This window comes from Hippopotamus amphibius, chromosome 16 (genome assembly GCF_030028045.1).
Source record: "Hippopotamus amphibius kiboko isolate mHipAmp2 chromosome 16, mHipAmp2.hap2, whole genome shotgun sequence".
Lineage (NCBI taxonomy): Eukaryota > Metazoa > Chordata > Mammalia > Artiodactyla > Hippopotamidae > Hippopotamus > Hippopotamus amphibius.
In genome coordinates this window covers 44,455,330-44,471,580 of record NC_080201.1, presented here as the reverse complement: position 1 = coordinate 44,471,580, position 16,251 = coordinate 44,455,330, and the positions used below count along the sequence as shown (strand labels likewise).

The following is a 16,251-nucleotide window of genomic DNA, read 5'->3' as shown; positions in this document are numbered from 1 at the left end:
ATTTAGGACCCTTACTCTTCCCAAAGGAGAGGCTTGCACATTTTGGAGCACTTAGGGGATTCAGTGCACATCCAGGTTTACTAGTCGGGAAAATCTCTCATGGGTAAGCCAAATGCTCAGATTTTTAACAAATAGAGTTTAGTTTAGGAAGGGGATTTGCAGGTGGACACAAGGTCGAAACACGAGATCTGAGTTCTCACATCATGGGTGACACAAACTCAGCCAGAGGCGGGTCCCTGCAGTGTCCATCCAGGGACCAATGCAGACCACTCAGCTCACCTATGACTTCCCCTTTCCCTCGACCTTATCCCCAGCAAGGATGGAGAGTTGTAAGAATAGGACGCAAGGGCGTGGGGCTGGGGGAGGCGAGCACATCATATTCTAGAGTTTATAGGACTTCCAGCCTCCCTCAAGGGAGTTTCTGGAATCACCCCAAGGCCATGTTGCAGCTTTGGCACCTGTCTTGCTCCTGGCCAGAGTCGGCAGTTACCTCCCCCTCCCCCCCGCACACCCCCAGTCTCCGAGGGTTCTCTCTGCAGCCCTTCCAGCCACGTGGGCACCGGGGCGCAGCCGGAGCCTCCCCCTTCTCTCCCCAGTGAGCTGCTTCCAGGAATTCTCACCTTCCCCAAACCACTAGGGGAAGCCCTTCCTCGCCTCATTTGACTCGATTACATTGCTTCTTCCTCTTTGAAACTGAAAACAGAGAAGTACACTGTGGAGGAAAACTTATTTTTTCTCTCTTCACTCTGGAAGCCAGCCTTGATCCGAATGTTCCTATAGCAACATTAATTCTCCAAGTTGCACCTACTGTATAATAAGTTATATATATAGAAGACCTACTGGGATCCAAATACCCCATATGGGCACGCGAATGAGTTAATGCTGCCGTGAGAATTAGCAATGTTCCGTTTCCTGATTTTCATGCTTTTAAAGTTACAACCTGTGTTTGCTGGGTGCTCTGGACGTAGGGTTTGGGGAGCAGTGCGTGTGGGTGCAGTGCTGGCAGAGACCTGCCTTCACGGCAGATCGAAGGGTGTCTGGAGAATTTTTGTGTCTCGAGATGGAAATAGACTTGGGGACGCCAGTGTCCTCCCTAGTCACCACCGAACTTCTCCTCGAGCTCAGCTCTGGCCGTCTTGGCCTCCATGGTTATCTGGTGGTGGAGCTGGGCAGGAGGTGTTTGCAGTGGGAGAAGGAACAGGTAAGACTCACAGACAGACGGGGGGCTAGTGTCTGATGCTGCTTGAGTCCTGGGGGTGGGGGAGATGTAGGGGATCCTGGGCCAATGTTTCTGCCCCTTCTTTCCCCACAAGTTGGTGGAAAATATAGAGTGTTGGCTCTGGGGAAGGTTTGGGTCCCTGGTGGGTCTTCGGGCCACCGTTTGTATTGGCTACGCTATGTGGTGTTAGTAGGAAAGTAATGGCCATCATCTTGGTAGAGATGACAGTGGTTTACATTGAGAGCCATGTGCTGGGCCAGGTTGGTGCTCAGCATGTCTGTGCCGTGTGTTCTTTACTTTTGCAATGAGTTCTGTGCCTCTCCCATTGCACAGATGGAGACGCTGAGGCTTTAGATTCAGTGAGCCGGGAGTACAGGAGCTGGAGGAAGACCTCTCAAGCCCGTGTCACCAGCAGCATGCTCTATACCTTGTTCCAGCAGGTGCTGATGGGCGGTCTGCAGACCCGGTGACTCCTTGGCCTGCCCTTGCCTCTTTAAGCCTTTCCTCGCTTCCTTCACCTGGGGCCTTGGAACCCACAGTTTGTCTTTAATGCACAGGCTAATCCTGTAGTGCTGACATTCCTGACAGCAGGATGGGATGTTCTGAGGTGGGTCACGAGATGTGGGGAAGCCTGAGGACTCCTCGGGCACCCTGTGTAGCTGGCTGCCCCTCTGCTCCCAGGGCCCAGTGGACGTGGGTACCTGGACCCTCTCTGTCTGGCGAGTCGGCTGCTCCTCATCATCCCTGGCCCTGGTCGCCCTCAGGAGGCTTTCATGCTGGGCTAGCCCTTGACCGTGGCCCCGCTGGACTTCAGGCTAGGACTCAGAACGCAACCACCCACCAGAGGGCGCCACCTTTCAGTCTGCTGGCTGCTCTCAGATGGGAGCTCAGGCGTGAACGTGGGGTTTTAAAAGAATTACCTTAAAACCGGAGGGTGAAGAGTCCAGCTCGTTTCTGACTGTTCCTTCCTTCCTGCATTTAATGAAAGGCTTTTTCCTACTCTGCCCGCAGCCAATAGATACCCTAAAGGGGTGTAAAACTCAATTGACACTCACAGAGATTAAAAAAAAAACCCTGTAAAAGTTCTTGGTTTGAAATCTTCTTTTATGATCCTGGATGGAAGTGTTCCTGGAAAGCTATGTTGGCAAATGAAACGGTCCATTTGTGCCCTTGTACAGCTGAGCTGAGTCCCGGGGGGCCTCTGTGGTCCTGCCTGTGCTTCTGGCCCTCCTGCCCTGCAGGGTGCCCCTAGGATGGATGGACTCAGTGGGATGCTGATGGATTCAGCACCCCAGGCTGCTCCGGGGGCTCCAGAGCCTGGGGTGGCCACCCTGCTTGAACTTGCATCCACCCAAGGGCCATCCTCCACGATTGCTCCGTGCTGCACCCCCACTCTGCCCCCACCCTGCCCCCACCTCGCCCCCGCCAGGAGGCACAGGGGCAGCGAGATGCATGCCAAGACATGTTGGATTTGGTGCAGGTGGTGGGGGACCATAGGGTCCCTCCTGCTGACACGGGCCCTGAGGGGAGACCCCGGTGGACAAGACAGGGCTCAGCTCAGGATCTCATGGCCTGGCTGGCAAGCCTCGTAGAGAGAAATGAGGCTGGGATGTGGACTCAAGCTCTCGTAGTCATCGTTTTCCCCACCTTCTTCACCCTGACTGGACAGGGTTCTGCTTGTGGAAGGGACGGCACAACAGAGCACGGGGAAATGCAAGTCTGTTCCTGAGTTTTGAGGTTCACATGTCTATTAGTTCGTTTGGGCTGCTGTAACGACATATCACAGACTAGGGGACTTAAACAACAGAAATTTATTTCCTCACAATTCTGGAGGCTGAAAGTCCAAGATCAAGGTGTTAGCAGGGTTGGTTTCTTCTGAGGCCTCTGTCCTTGGTTTGTGGATGGTCACCTTCTCCCTGTGTCCTAACATGGTCTTCCCTCAGTGTGTGTCTGTGTCCTAATCTCTTCTCATGAGGATACCAGTCATATTGGATTAGGCTCCACTCTAAGAAGCTCATTTTAACTTAATTGCTTCTTTAAAAGCCCTGTCTCTAAATAGTCGGATTCTGAGGTACTGGGGGTTAGGACTTCAATTTTTGAATCTTGAGAGGTACAAAAACCCTGATTGATGTAGTTTATTAAGAAAAAATATTATACTGGGATATGTGTATAAAAACAGATGATTGAACTTGGTGTACCCCCCAAAGAAAATAATAAATAAAAAAATATAAAAATAAAAAAAATTTAAAAAAAAGAAAAAATATTGCAAACCATCAAGAGTACTTGATGTATTTTTGCTATAATATTATTATAAGATGATAACAAAATTTAATAACATGTGGAGAGAAGGGAACCCTCATATACTATTGGGAATGTAAATTCATGTGCCACTGTGCAGAACAGAATGGAGGTTTCTCAAAAAAATAAAAATAGAATTACCATATGACCCAGCAATTCCACTCCTGGGTATATATATGAAAAAACCAAAAACACTAATTGGAAAAGATACATGCACCCCAATGTTCATAGCAGCACTATTTATAATTGCTAAGAGATGGAAGCAACCTAAGTGTTTATCAACAGATAAACAATGAAGAAAATGTGGTCTATGTATGCAATGGAATACTACTCCGCCATGAAAAAGAATGGCATTTGGCTATTTGCAGGAACATGGGTGGACTTGGAGGGCATTATGCTAAGTGAAATAAGTCAGACAAAGAAAGACAAATGCTGTGTGGCATTACTTATATGTGGAATCTAAAAAATACAACAAACTAGTGAATATAACAAAAAAAGGAACAGACTCACAGATTTAGAGAACAAACTAGTGGTTATCAGTGTGGGGGGGAGGGGCAACATGGGGTAGGTGAGTAAGAGGTACAAACTGTTAGGTATGAAATAAGCTACAAGGATATATTGTACCACACGGGGAATAGAGCCAATATTTTATAATAACCGTACATGGAGTATAATCTTTGAAAATTGTGCATCACTGTATTCTGCACCTGTATTTTATATAATATTATACATCAATGATGCTTCAATAAAAAATTTAGTAACACATTGAGTTCTTCCCATGTGCCAGGCACTGTGTTAAGCATGTTCCCTGCGTGATTTCATCTAATTCTTATAACCACTCAAGGAGAAAGACAGTAGTATTCTTGATGAAAGATCTTACAAATGTCAATTTAAACTCTCTGTGCTTGTAGCTTTTAGACGACTCTAAAACCAGGCCTCACTTACAAATTAAATACAAACAAAATTATAAAACCAAGAAATTTAAAAGAGAAACATTCATTTAATGGAAGGGACAATATTGTTTTGCTGAAACAAAATCACAGCTTATAATATGATTCTGGAACTGACAAATACGTCCCAGGTTCTTTCCAGATTGGTAAGATTACATATCTTGGGGGTGGAGTGGGGCGGGGAAATCGCTGATTCAATTTTTCCACCACTTGTATTCTGCTTGAACCATCACTGGTGACCAGACAGGGGGTTCTTCTTTCCGTGCCCCCTTCTTCCTTGACCTCCCTTATTCCTTGCTGAAGAATCAATAAAGAGAAGATAATTTCATAACAACGCATGAAAGTTAAGCTTGAAGAGCTGTCAAGATTAACAAGAAAAGGTCATTGATACAGTCTGAAGAATCTGAGATGCCTAAAATCTCAAAACAATACAGAATCTGGAGACGTGACCCTGCCTCTCCAGCATGGGATATGGATCCACAGGGAAGAGATAGGGATGGAAAGAGACCAAGAGGGTAGGAGAGAAGAGAGAGCAACAGAGGGGGAAGACTCCAGGTTGCTTGTAATATGCTATCTTTTGTACTCTTCTGTAGAGTCTTTCAGGGCACAGGCCTCCCTCCCCACTCCGAGGTAGGAGCAACGCAAGGCTTACACTTCCATGGACAGAATCCTATAATTCTATTTGGCCTTCCCTCTGCCCCGGGGCCCATTCACTCTGCTGCCCATTCTTTAGGCTTAGCTGATTTGAAGAGTGTGCTTTTCTACCTCCACAATGGAACACACAAACTTGGAATGGAAATCATACGATTGTTGGTTACCCAGATGATCCAGAATATGTATTCATTGTCTTTTTTTTTTTTTTTTAATGTAATGGTTACTTTTTAAAAAAATTTATTTATTTATTGGCTGCGTTGAGTCTTCGTTGCTGCACGTGGGCTTTCTCTAGTTGCGGCGAGCAGGGGCTACTCTTCATTGTGGTGCGTGGGCTTCTCATCGCAGTGGCTTCTCTTGTTGCGGAGCACAGGCTCTAGGTGCGTGGGCTTCAGTAGTTGTGGCTCATGGTCTCTAGAGCGCAGGCTCAGTAGTTGTGACTCATGGGCTTAGTTAACTGCTTCACAGCATGTGGGATCTTCCCGGACCAGGGCTCGAACCTGTGTCCCCTGCATTGGCAGGAAGATTCTTAACCACTGTGCCACCAGGGAAGCCCCTACATTCTTTTCTAAAAATATTTGTTTCCATTATCTTCTATCACAGGATAGAAGTGTCTTTTAGATGGATTTTCACGGATGTGAAAATACTAAAAAAAATTAAAAAATAAAAATTACCAAAAAGAGTTACGGACCCTTGAGAATATATCCAGGGGCCTCAGTTTGAGTCTCAGAGTTTACCTAAAGGAGGGGCATCACCATGAGGGAGCATTGGTCCCAAGGATAGAGGGAGCGGATTTTAATTCTGTGGGGCCATTCACTGGCTGGGTGACTTCAGGATGGAGACTTCAGTTCTCTGGGACTCAGTTTTCTGAAAAATAGTGGTATTCACAAAATGGCATGGGGGCAGGGGGCAACTGTGACCACAAGGACATGTGTAGTGTGACCTTTGTCAGCCAGGGTGGGCTGCGAACTGCTGGACAGTGTGGTACGTGACACTGTGGAGGGGGCCACAGGTGCGCAGTGTCTGGGGATGCGGACAGGTGGTGGGGGCAAGGGATCTGACTCCTGTTGGGGCGCCTTCTTCTGTGATGAGGGGGCAGTGAGTGGAATGTACCCTAACTATGTTGTCTGACTCTAAGGTCGAGGACACTGAGGGGCTCCTGCAGAGGCTCGTGCTGCGTGGGCACAGGATCACTGCATGGTGCCCAGGGACCCCAGAGCCCAGCCTTCCTGGAGGGGGCTTTTCCTGCTACAATAACCTGGGACAGAGTTCCCCAACTAAACAGCAGGGTTGAGGCATGTCTTAGGGCTGGGCGGGAGAAAGGCCCTGGGGGGTCAGCTGGGCATCTTTCCCTGGAGGCTGCCTTTGGACACCCCAGGAGCAGGGGTAAGCAGTCCCCTCCAGGACTTGGGCACGGGTCAGAGCTGTGAGTTCACAGCTGTGTGGGTTGGGAGGGGCCCTTGGGGTTAAGTAAGGTGCCTGCAAGAGAGAGGACAAGGCAAGATGAGGCTGCAGAGGTGGGTGAAGGCCAGAGCCAGCTAGGCTAAGGTGGGGGTCTTGCCCTCACAGCGGGAGGTGGCCCACCAGGCTTTTCCCTTTTCCCAACGTGGGCAGAGGGATGCCGCTCCTGGACTGAAAGCCTGTATGGCCTCCTGTGGCCGGCACTGCTTCCCTACGCTCCATCTTCTGGAACTCTGGTGGGTTCTGCCTGCAGCACCAACGAGCACCTGAAGGGGGTGTCCCGCCTCTCATTGTCACCCTCCAGTCCTCCAGCCTCTGAGGCGTTGCTGTCCCCCGCTGTCAGCATGGCCAAGTGCTGTGTGCATGTCACATGAATGTGCAGTGGGGGACGTGGGATGATGGAGGGTTGGGAGGACAGCAAAATGGAGCTGGGACAAAGCCCAGAGGAAAGGCTTGGACACATACACTCACATCAGGTGTGATGGGAGGTGCCTGGGGACCAGTCTGCTGCAGGCAGCATGGGGTTGGTCCCCATCCCTCCAGAGGAGCTTGGCCACCCTCTCCCCTTCCTGCAGGAAGTCTCTCATTCCCCCATGGTGGGGGTGGGGGTGGGCACAGTGTCTGCCAGAGCACAGTTGCTGGCTGTCTGTCTGTCCATCAAGTCGGAGGCTGCAGAATGGACTCTTCCAGCCACCTGCTGCCCTCTTAATGCAGGGTGCACATGAGACTCAGCTCAGAATAGTTTCCACCCCGAGCTGGCAGGGACCCAGGTTAACTTGGCGACTCCGGGCCAGTGCCACAAATTTACTGTTATTCCTGCTTGGTAATTAACACCCTTGCTGCCTGCTCCAGCAGCCGATGCGAGAGAGACTTAAGGGAATATTTTAATCTGAAATCTAGCAGCGGGGAGATGAGTGGCGTGGTGAGGCTGAGCTGCAGTCGACATGTTTATCGTCCGAGGCTGACCATCCACCGAGTGAGTTCTGCCCGTCACTTCAGATGGATAGCTAATCACTCTCTGTGTTTATGATTTCAATTTCTGTCCTTCATGGGGTGGTGGTGAATTAGCTTGGTGCCATTTTCTAAAATATCAAGCATTTTTATACATTAGGTATAGTGAATGGCAAATACTTGATGTAAAGTCTGCAGTTTTACTCCATAACCAGATTGTAAAATATGAACTGAATTAATCATAACTGCGAAGACTAATGGTACGTTTTCTCTTATTTTATCTTTAGTGCCTTTCAGATCATGTTTTAAAACCTTCCCCGTCTGGCGTTGGGAACGCAGCCGCGGCTTCGTGGTGGATAGCAAGAGGCAAAGGTCAGACCGGAGGCTGCACAAATATTGTGTGCTTGGATTTATTGTTTTAATTAAGAGCGTGGCAGTTCATCATAAACTGTTTATGGCGTTTCTGCACACTGCAGCATTTTGAAATCAGCTGTTTTAATGAAAACATAATGTCATATCTGTCAAAGTTCTAAATATTTTGAAAGTGAAATATGGAAACAAGAACTTTGATTCTAGGCTTACCGAGATTAGCTCATTGAATTGCTTTTAAATCCCTTAAGAGGGTCACATCATGGGTACTGTATGGTTTCATGTAGGTGACTGGAGGAAAAAAAAATTCTAGGAGGTTCTCAGGCTGGTTATTTAATAGTGAAAATACAAGTTGAAGGTTAATGTATCGAAAAACAAAACCATTACAGTTGGCGTTGGGGCTTTAGATTAAAGATGCAATAATGGGTGTGCAGGGCCTGGACGCCGAGTTGTTTGGGGAGGCCTAATTGTGCCGAGAGGGAGCCCGGAGCCTCTCAGGGTAGGAGAGAAATGGAGGCGCCCCTGTCCTTTTCCAGCGGTGAAGCTTCGACATTGCCATGTTTGCAACTAATTATTTATAATGACCTCAAAGATGATGAGGTTTCGTGGACTTTTCAGGCTGAGCAGTTTGCAATCCTAGTAATTCCCTCTCATGGTCGCCGGGCATCTGGGTAGACATGTCAGCCATTCTTGGTTACATTTGTTAGGGAGTCGGATAAAATATTTGTCTAATCTGGAAATTGTATTTTTAGCTGTACTCTCATTGGAAACAGAAATTAAGCTTGTCATTAGATGCCGGGCCACAGGAGTTGACTGAACAGGGTAATGTATGTTATATTCTGTGCTATACTTGGTCAAGTTTCATATATATCGTATTCCACATTATTTTATTAACTTTAATATCTGCACTTCCTATTACCAGACATGCCCCTCATTCAAAGCACAGAGGCACAGTTCTCTAATCAGAAGTGACAGGCTATATACTTTCTCTCAGCCATTACTTGGTAGCCTAGAGCAAAGAACTCTGTTTCCTTGAAAATGTTTTGAATTGGGTTATTTTTATTGAAGTATTAAAGTAATTCTTCAGATTTTAGGCTATTATTTAAGTACTTTTGGGAGAATACAATAACCTCCGGATTCTATAGGCTTTGTTACTTTAACAATCTGAGCTGCTAAATGCATCTTTTTAATGCTGGTTATGTAAGTGTCTCGGAACTCATCTGACCAGCAAAAGCTAAGAGCATTCAGGTAATTATAGAAAATTAGTAGGCTAAATTAGTTTAGGAAAGCACAAAAGTATAATATTAAATCTGCTCGCACAACCTAGGCCCTGCTGGCCAGATATTCAGCGACGAATTAGCATTTCTGATTATTTTATCTTCGTGTTTTGGTAATTTGGTTGAAATAGCCAATAGGTTGGTTAAGAAAGCTGAACTGGGCACAGGTCAGTGTGGTCTGAAAACGGATGGATGATTTCAACACGAATTCCCATCCGTAATGTTGGAGGAGGCGGCAGTGGCAAAGGTTAGACTCTGCCCTGTGAGTTTGAGCAGGAAAGCCCATGGTTGGATGGCCCCATTATTGGGGGCTTCTAGGGGGTTCCGGTTCAAGCCACAAGGAAGTTCTTATGGGCTACTTTCTAGAAGTGGCTCCATTTTACCAACAGAGTTATAAAGAGGAGACTATTCCCATGTACTCCCTGAACCAGCATGATACCTACATGGGCAGAGTCTTACTGCACTTCGGATGCCCAGTGATGAGGGAGTCACCAGAGGTTTAAAAAAAAAGGACTTCCCTGAGCACTCCACCATCACCAAGCCACAGTCTTGGGGATGTTGAATTATTGAATGCACCCTGCATTGCCCTCCTCTCCTGCTAGCAGAGGCCAAAGAAATGATCCCATCTGCTCAAGGCCAAATTAGCAATGGCAGAGTCGAGACTGGAACCCAAGCTCAACGTCAAGATCCTTCCACTTTGCCATGCCATGCCATCTCTACTGAACCCAGTGAGAACGATTCCACCCCAGCCCTTTCCTCTTGTCGAGTCTTAAGGTGGTTTTGCTTGCAATCGGTCATTTCACACATGACTTAGAGATGAGACGGTGTCAGAAGCTTTTAGGAAGAATGGTTTGCAATATATATCTAACCCAAAAGCAGAAAATCAGTATTAGACCATTGGAAAAATACCTGAACCCACGACCCCCTCATATACCCATTAGAATTAACTTTCCAGTGTGGGAAAACTGACAAGATTAAGCACGTACTAAGTGAAAATCCAAGAACCTGCTAGATATCCTGGAACATATTTGGCATTCATTAAAAAAACCAAAATTCTAGCCAATAATCTAGGCATTCTGCTGTGGGATCAAGTATACAGAATTGAGAACTTCTGACACTCGGTAGGAATGTGTATACGAAAAATAGAGAAGTGTATATTCTTGGCAGAGGTGTTAAAGCAAATATGACAGTGAAAGACATTAAAAGCAAAAGTGGTTTCCAAAGCAACCAGCTAGACATCAGATAGAACCAGAAGGGTATCACCATTTGGTGACCACTCTGGATGCCGCGGTTCTAGCCATTGAACCAGAGCATGTTCCAACGTGCTGAAATGCTGGCCAAATGCCTATGGTTGTTATTTCCACTAACCCACATGTGTGCACCGAGTGAGGTTTACAAATGCATAAAGTCTTATATCTTTATAGTAACCTGTTAGACTGGCATCGGTACCCTCATTTTACAGATGAGGAAATTACATTTCTTTGACCTCTCAGCCCAAGGAATCCAACTAAACAAAGCATAGTTTAGTTAGAGACAAAGGGAGTGAACAGTTTTTTAGGATAAGTGCTTGGAACGTCCTATATTATGTGTCCTGCCTGGGAACCGTCTTCCTTCTGCCATGATTGACTCAGTGGAATGGTTTGTCACCAGTGGCAGAGGTAGGGGTGTTCACCAAACATTCCCTTCTGTTCTCCTAAATTTCCCAGCTCCCTTGCGAATATGGAGGGTCAAAGGGCTGCTTCCAGGTGAAAGCATCGAGGCACTTGTGTGTGGCTACCCATGGCTTGATCCCTCTGCTTATAGAGGCCTCTGTTGAGATGTAGGAGCCACAAGATCAATATAGCCTGGACCACTGAGTCACATGGAATGTAGACAGCTGTCCTATGAGCCTCAGCGAGTTTTGTGAGAGGGAGAAAGTAACACTGTTGTGTTAAGCTACTGAGCTTTGGGGGTTGTTTGTTACAGCAGCACAAACCTGTCCTATCCTGGCTTACGCAGCTCTCTAGGCACTGGCTCCTCCCCTCTTCCCAGGGCCCAGAGGTGGAGGCTCCTCTTCCTCTTCCCTCCACCTGGTTGGCTTCCCATCCTCTCTGCTTTCACTCAGGGATGACTGACTTTCCACAAAGCCGTTTGTGATCTTTGTATTAGGGACGCACTATAAAAATGAATTGTACTGTTTGTGTAGATGTCACCATTGGCTCCTCCTTGCTGAAACTGACTGTAACAAGTGGTTGGATTTTCCACTGGAGGGTAATTTATATTTATTTGAGCTGCCACCAACTCCTTACTTCGTTTGCATAAACTACCCAGGACAGAAGAGGAATCTCCCCGGACCCTGTTTATCTTGTGAAAGTGGAGTTTGCTCCAGAGGGTGGATCGCTCCTCACACAGGTCTCCCTCTGTCCCTTTTAGCGATGAATGATCAGTCATCAGGAGAGTGGATTAAAAAATAGATGTATTGCTATTTCTAAACATCAGAACTAGAGGATGAGTAAACACAACAGATGTATAAGAACGTAAGTAGGAACACTATTTTATAATAACATGTATGGAAACACATTTATGTACTGGAAACTATGAAAAATAGCTCTCTTTAAATGATTTAACATTTGCTCTTCCTTATATACAGTTGAGCTTCAGGTGGGAGAACAAAGATGCTCACAGCTCTCTTGGCCTTTGTGTGTGAGACTCTGAAAACCTTCTGGAATGCTCAATGAAGCCAGTGTATGGTTTAGCAGGATTAGGGGCTGTCCTTGGCACACATGTTGTCCTATTTTCCCATCACCCCCACACATGTAGGATCACTCCTGGGGTGCAGGGGACCCCATGGCCAGAGTCAAACAAGAAGGTCATCTGGAACAAAGTTTGTTTTGTTTTGTTTTTTAAGCTCTTTATTGGAATATAATTGCTTTGCACTGTTGTGCCAAAGTTTGTTAATGAAGTTTCCTTCTGGAGAAAAAGAAGAGTGTGCCTTCTCACCAGGAGCCTGCACTGTGTGTCTTTGATTGTGCTTCTGCGAGAACTCCATGTTCAAGGCCGCTCTGGGTAACTCCTTTCTGTTGATGGTGTGGATGCAAAGCATTGGTTGGAGGGAAGCTTGATTTCATAGCGTTGGCCCTTTTCAGAGGCCTTATCAGGTGGGCTTTGTGGTTGGCTGGACTGATCATATGGAAAAGGATTCTAATAAAAAGTGCTGATCTAGGCATACATCATAGCCCTTCAAAGCAGGTGATGTTTGTAGTGTCTTAAATAGTGGATTGTTTGGAAGGGTTTTGCGTTGGGGTTTTTGAGGACCTTGAAGACTAGGGGAGTGTGAAGCTGGCAGAGTGAACCTCTGGAGTGATGTGGCCCAGGGTAGGTGACAGCTACACAGTGTCACAACAGCACAGAAATGAAAACCAGCTGACCAGTCTTGTTCTTAGGATTGACTTCTTCTTAAAGGCACCAGCTGCTTGTTTTGGTGTCTGGGTGAATGTATAGGTTTTAAAAATTTGGTCCAGGGAGTTCCCTGGCAGTCCAATGGTTAGGACTTTCACTGCTGTGACCTGGGTTCAATCCCTGGTCAGGGAATTAAGATCCCTCAAGCTGTGTGGCATGGCCAAAACCCCCCCCAAACACCAGATTAACATTTGGTCCAACCCAGTGATTGGGGAATGGTAAGAGAACAGCGTGTCTGGAATGGAGGATGCAATTGAGGGCCCAGATCTCAGATACCTTTGATACAAACGAATCTCTTCCAGGCGTAGCTTGGATACTGGAGGTGTGGTTTTTCTGGCTCTTTCCCCAACCCTTGTGCAACTGATCAGATTTTCTTTCCTTAAGAAAGTGATGTGAATGAAATTTACATGTGATCACAAAACTCCCCTCAGAAAAATAAGGACAGAATTTGCAATTTTTAGAAAGGAGAGTTAGATTGTGTGGCTTGTCATCTTTGTTTTGTGTACGCCCAATCACAAGTGTGTGTGTGTGTGTGTGTGTGTGCGCGTGCGCTGCCTCTGTGTAATTGCCAGGTTTGGAAATTTGTGACAGCAAAATAAGATCGCATAGGTGTGCGCTCGTTCTGCAGATGTCGAATCTCTGGTTTCAGGATCACTGAACTGGCTTCTATCTTCTTCTCTTCCGCAGTGGCACTGAGCAACCTCCACACTAATGCAGTATTAAGGACTGCATAATTAGCCGCCTTAATAAATTTTTCCAAGATGGATAGGCGATGTTTGGCTTTCTTCTGAGGAAAACCTTCCTCTAATAGCATTCTGTGGGACTCTACGGCGAGAACAATGAACAGAAATATCTGGAAATATATTAAGATATATGTGCATATATTGGACATTAGCACCATACACTAAGCATATTGGGAATATGCTTCAAAATATTTCAAACATTGTTGACCTTTGTTATATAATCCCGGGCTCGGGGAAACATATTTGCATAGACTTAGCAATATATTGTAAATAACTACATAGGACAGTGTGTATTTTTCCTTAAGATGCAGTATTATAAGCAAGACATTAAATTATGCCTATCAGACAAAGCAGCCGGATCTCTACATTTTTTTATAGCACATTCTATTGGGAAGACATCCCTGCTTCTAAAAAGCACATGCATTAACTGCCTGATTCATGTGGTGACATGCGGCATCTCCAAATGCCTTATGGATCTCTCAGGAATAAAAACAACATAGCAAAACCATCACCTTGGGATGTTCATTGAGTGAATATTTTACAGACACACTCCTTTTATATTTATATAATAATTTAGTGTTATGACAATTTTTTTAGCAGAGTTGGCAGTTTTTCTTTTTTATAATGGTATTATATTTGTGAGCCTATTAAGTGCATATGGGATAAACTACAGAAAAAAGTATTTTTCATAATTCCTCAGGGTGCTTGTAGCAAAAAAAAAAAAAGCATATTGGTTTAGAAAAATGTTAATAAAAGGTCAAGCAGAACTTTCCAGTGCTTAGCATGACAGCGGTGGCAATTTTGAGGCCTTTTTTGAATTGTATATTGAGGAGACGTGGGGATTTATGGGGCTTCCAGGAGGAAAACGGCACCTCATGTCCTTTCTGAAAGAGAGACTGACCCTTTGCCAGGGCTTGTGAGTTTTTAACAAAGAATCAGAACAGCGTGTTGCTTTCCCTTCTTCATCTGTGTCTCCTCAACAATGAGCCCAGGCTGGTCTCTGGCTCGGCCTGGGTCCCCAGGAGCCGGCAGCACCGGGCTGCTGGCATCGGGGGCTGTGCACGGGCATCTCTCCAGCTGGACATCTTTCCAGCAGCTGAGGAGTGAATGGTAAAAATTGGGGCTCTTCTCCCCTTTTCTATCCTCGGAGGTAGAACCGCACAGTTGCCCCTCCAAACCAGAGGGACAAGGCAGGTGCATCCGGAGGGCTGGGGCAGTGCCCACCCGCAGAGCAGGAGTGCCGGCTGGGCAGAGGCAGCTGGCGCCTGCAGACGGCCCACGTGGGACTCCCCCTGCTCCCGCCTCCCCCTGCTCCCCCTCCCCCTTTCCTATTTCTCCTGCAACTGGGACATCAGGTAAGAAAATGGAAAAATGCTGCATTTCTTAATCTCTTTCTCTTTTTCCTTTCAAAGAACTTATAAAAGCACAAAAATAGAGCGTGGTTATTTGGGGACTTTTATTTAGCAGTTGCCTGCATTTCAGCATGTTTCAGGCAAACCTAGCCACTGTGATTCTGACCGGCCTCAAATTATACTCTCTCAAAATAGAAATGTTCTCTGTGGACAAGTGGACAGGGAATGGAGCCAACTTGGGACCCCAGCGGTGGAAGCCCAGGCACCCAAGCGCCTGGACCGGCAGGACACACCCTCTCATGCGGTTTGGAGGTGGCCATTGTGAGAAAGGTGGAAAAAGTCCTGGGATCCATAGGAAATGAATGGGTGATACATTTCCTCAGGATCTGCCTGATTGTTTTGCGAGTCTCATTGGCTTTTGCATCCCATCGGCCCTGCGCGTAATGTATCCTTTCACAAATGACAGCAATAGGGTCATCAGAGCCCAGCCCTGGCTCCTTCCTGCGGGAAGATGGGGGCTTGTTGGATGGCAGTGACTGGTCCAGCGGGCGAGTCCCCCAGACTGGGAACCGAAGCCTCTCGCGGGTCGTGTCATCTGAGCAGAGAAGAACAGCTCACACACAGCTGTCAGGGCTCTTTTCCACCTGTGATGTTCATTCCAGGATTCCCAGGTACCTCTTTACCGTGTGCCAAGCTCTCAGCTTGCCAGGGACACCAGGGTTGGTGAATCACGCTGCCCTTGCCCTTGTGGGATCAGAGATGAATCCTGCCGTCACCCCATGAATACTGAATTACAGCCAGGGTGAGGACAATGAGGACAGAGTACTGGGCACTGTGACACAGTGAAATGGCAGGGCTGGGGTTGGGGGGGGGCCTCCAAGGTGGGGTCATCTTTATTTTATATAAAATTTGAGATTTTGCTCATGGATTTCTTTCGTGTCAATTTTGATTCTTTAAAATATTGCACTTACCCTAATTGTTGAGTTTTTTGTGGCCCCCCCGCTCCCAAACTTTGAATGCCTTACTCTCCTCACCCTGGCCCTGTCTATGTGAATCAGGGTGACTAGACCAGGTCTGGGGTGGGTGGAGAAGATGCCCCCGAGGAAGGGGTGTTGACCTGCAACCAGATGCATGGCTCTCAGGTGACCTGGAGAACATTCCAGAGAGAGGAGACACATGTGTTCAGTTGTGGATGGAAGAGGGCTTGGTGTGCTCAGTGTGAGGCGGGAGCAGGGCAGAATGAGGGGCCGGGTGAACCCCCAGACTCTCAGGATAGTAAGCTTTCAGACCTAACCACCTTCCAGCAAATGCCCTGTGCCCTCGCCCTGGCTTCCTGTGAGCCGAATGCCGCCCCTCGTCCCTCACCCATGGCCTGGTTTCAGAGGCGTGAACCAGGCAGCAGGCCTTGCACGGAACGAGACCTGCACTGTGGTTCCCATGCTCTTCCCCAGGGAGCGACATCCAGCACGTCCACCAGACGTGTCCAGGCTGGGGAGTCCGATTAATTTCATTCCTCCAAGGCCACTTTTGACCTGAAACACT

The 16,251-nt window shown here is 47.0% G+C and overlaps 1 long non-coding RNA gene across 1 annotated transcript in view; it reads left to right on the top strand.

The window, feature by feature from the left end:
• Window positions 1-15,680, top strand: part of LOC130839186 (uncharacterized) — a 73,960-nt gene extending 58,280 nt beyond the window's left edge. Inside the window, exons 2-3 of the long non-coding RNA XR_009049773.1 lie at window positions 7,818-7,902; window positions 14,905-15,680. This is a non-coding gene — a long non-coding RNA (uncharacterized LOC130839186). The remainder of the gene's footprint in view (window positions 1-7,817; window positions 7,903-14,904) is intronic.
• The last annotated feature ends 571 nt before the right edge of the window (window positions 15,681-16,251 follow it).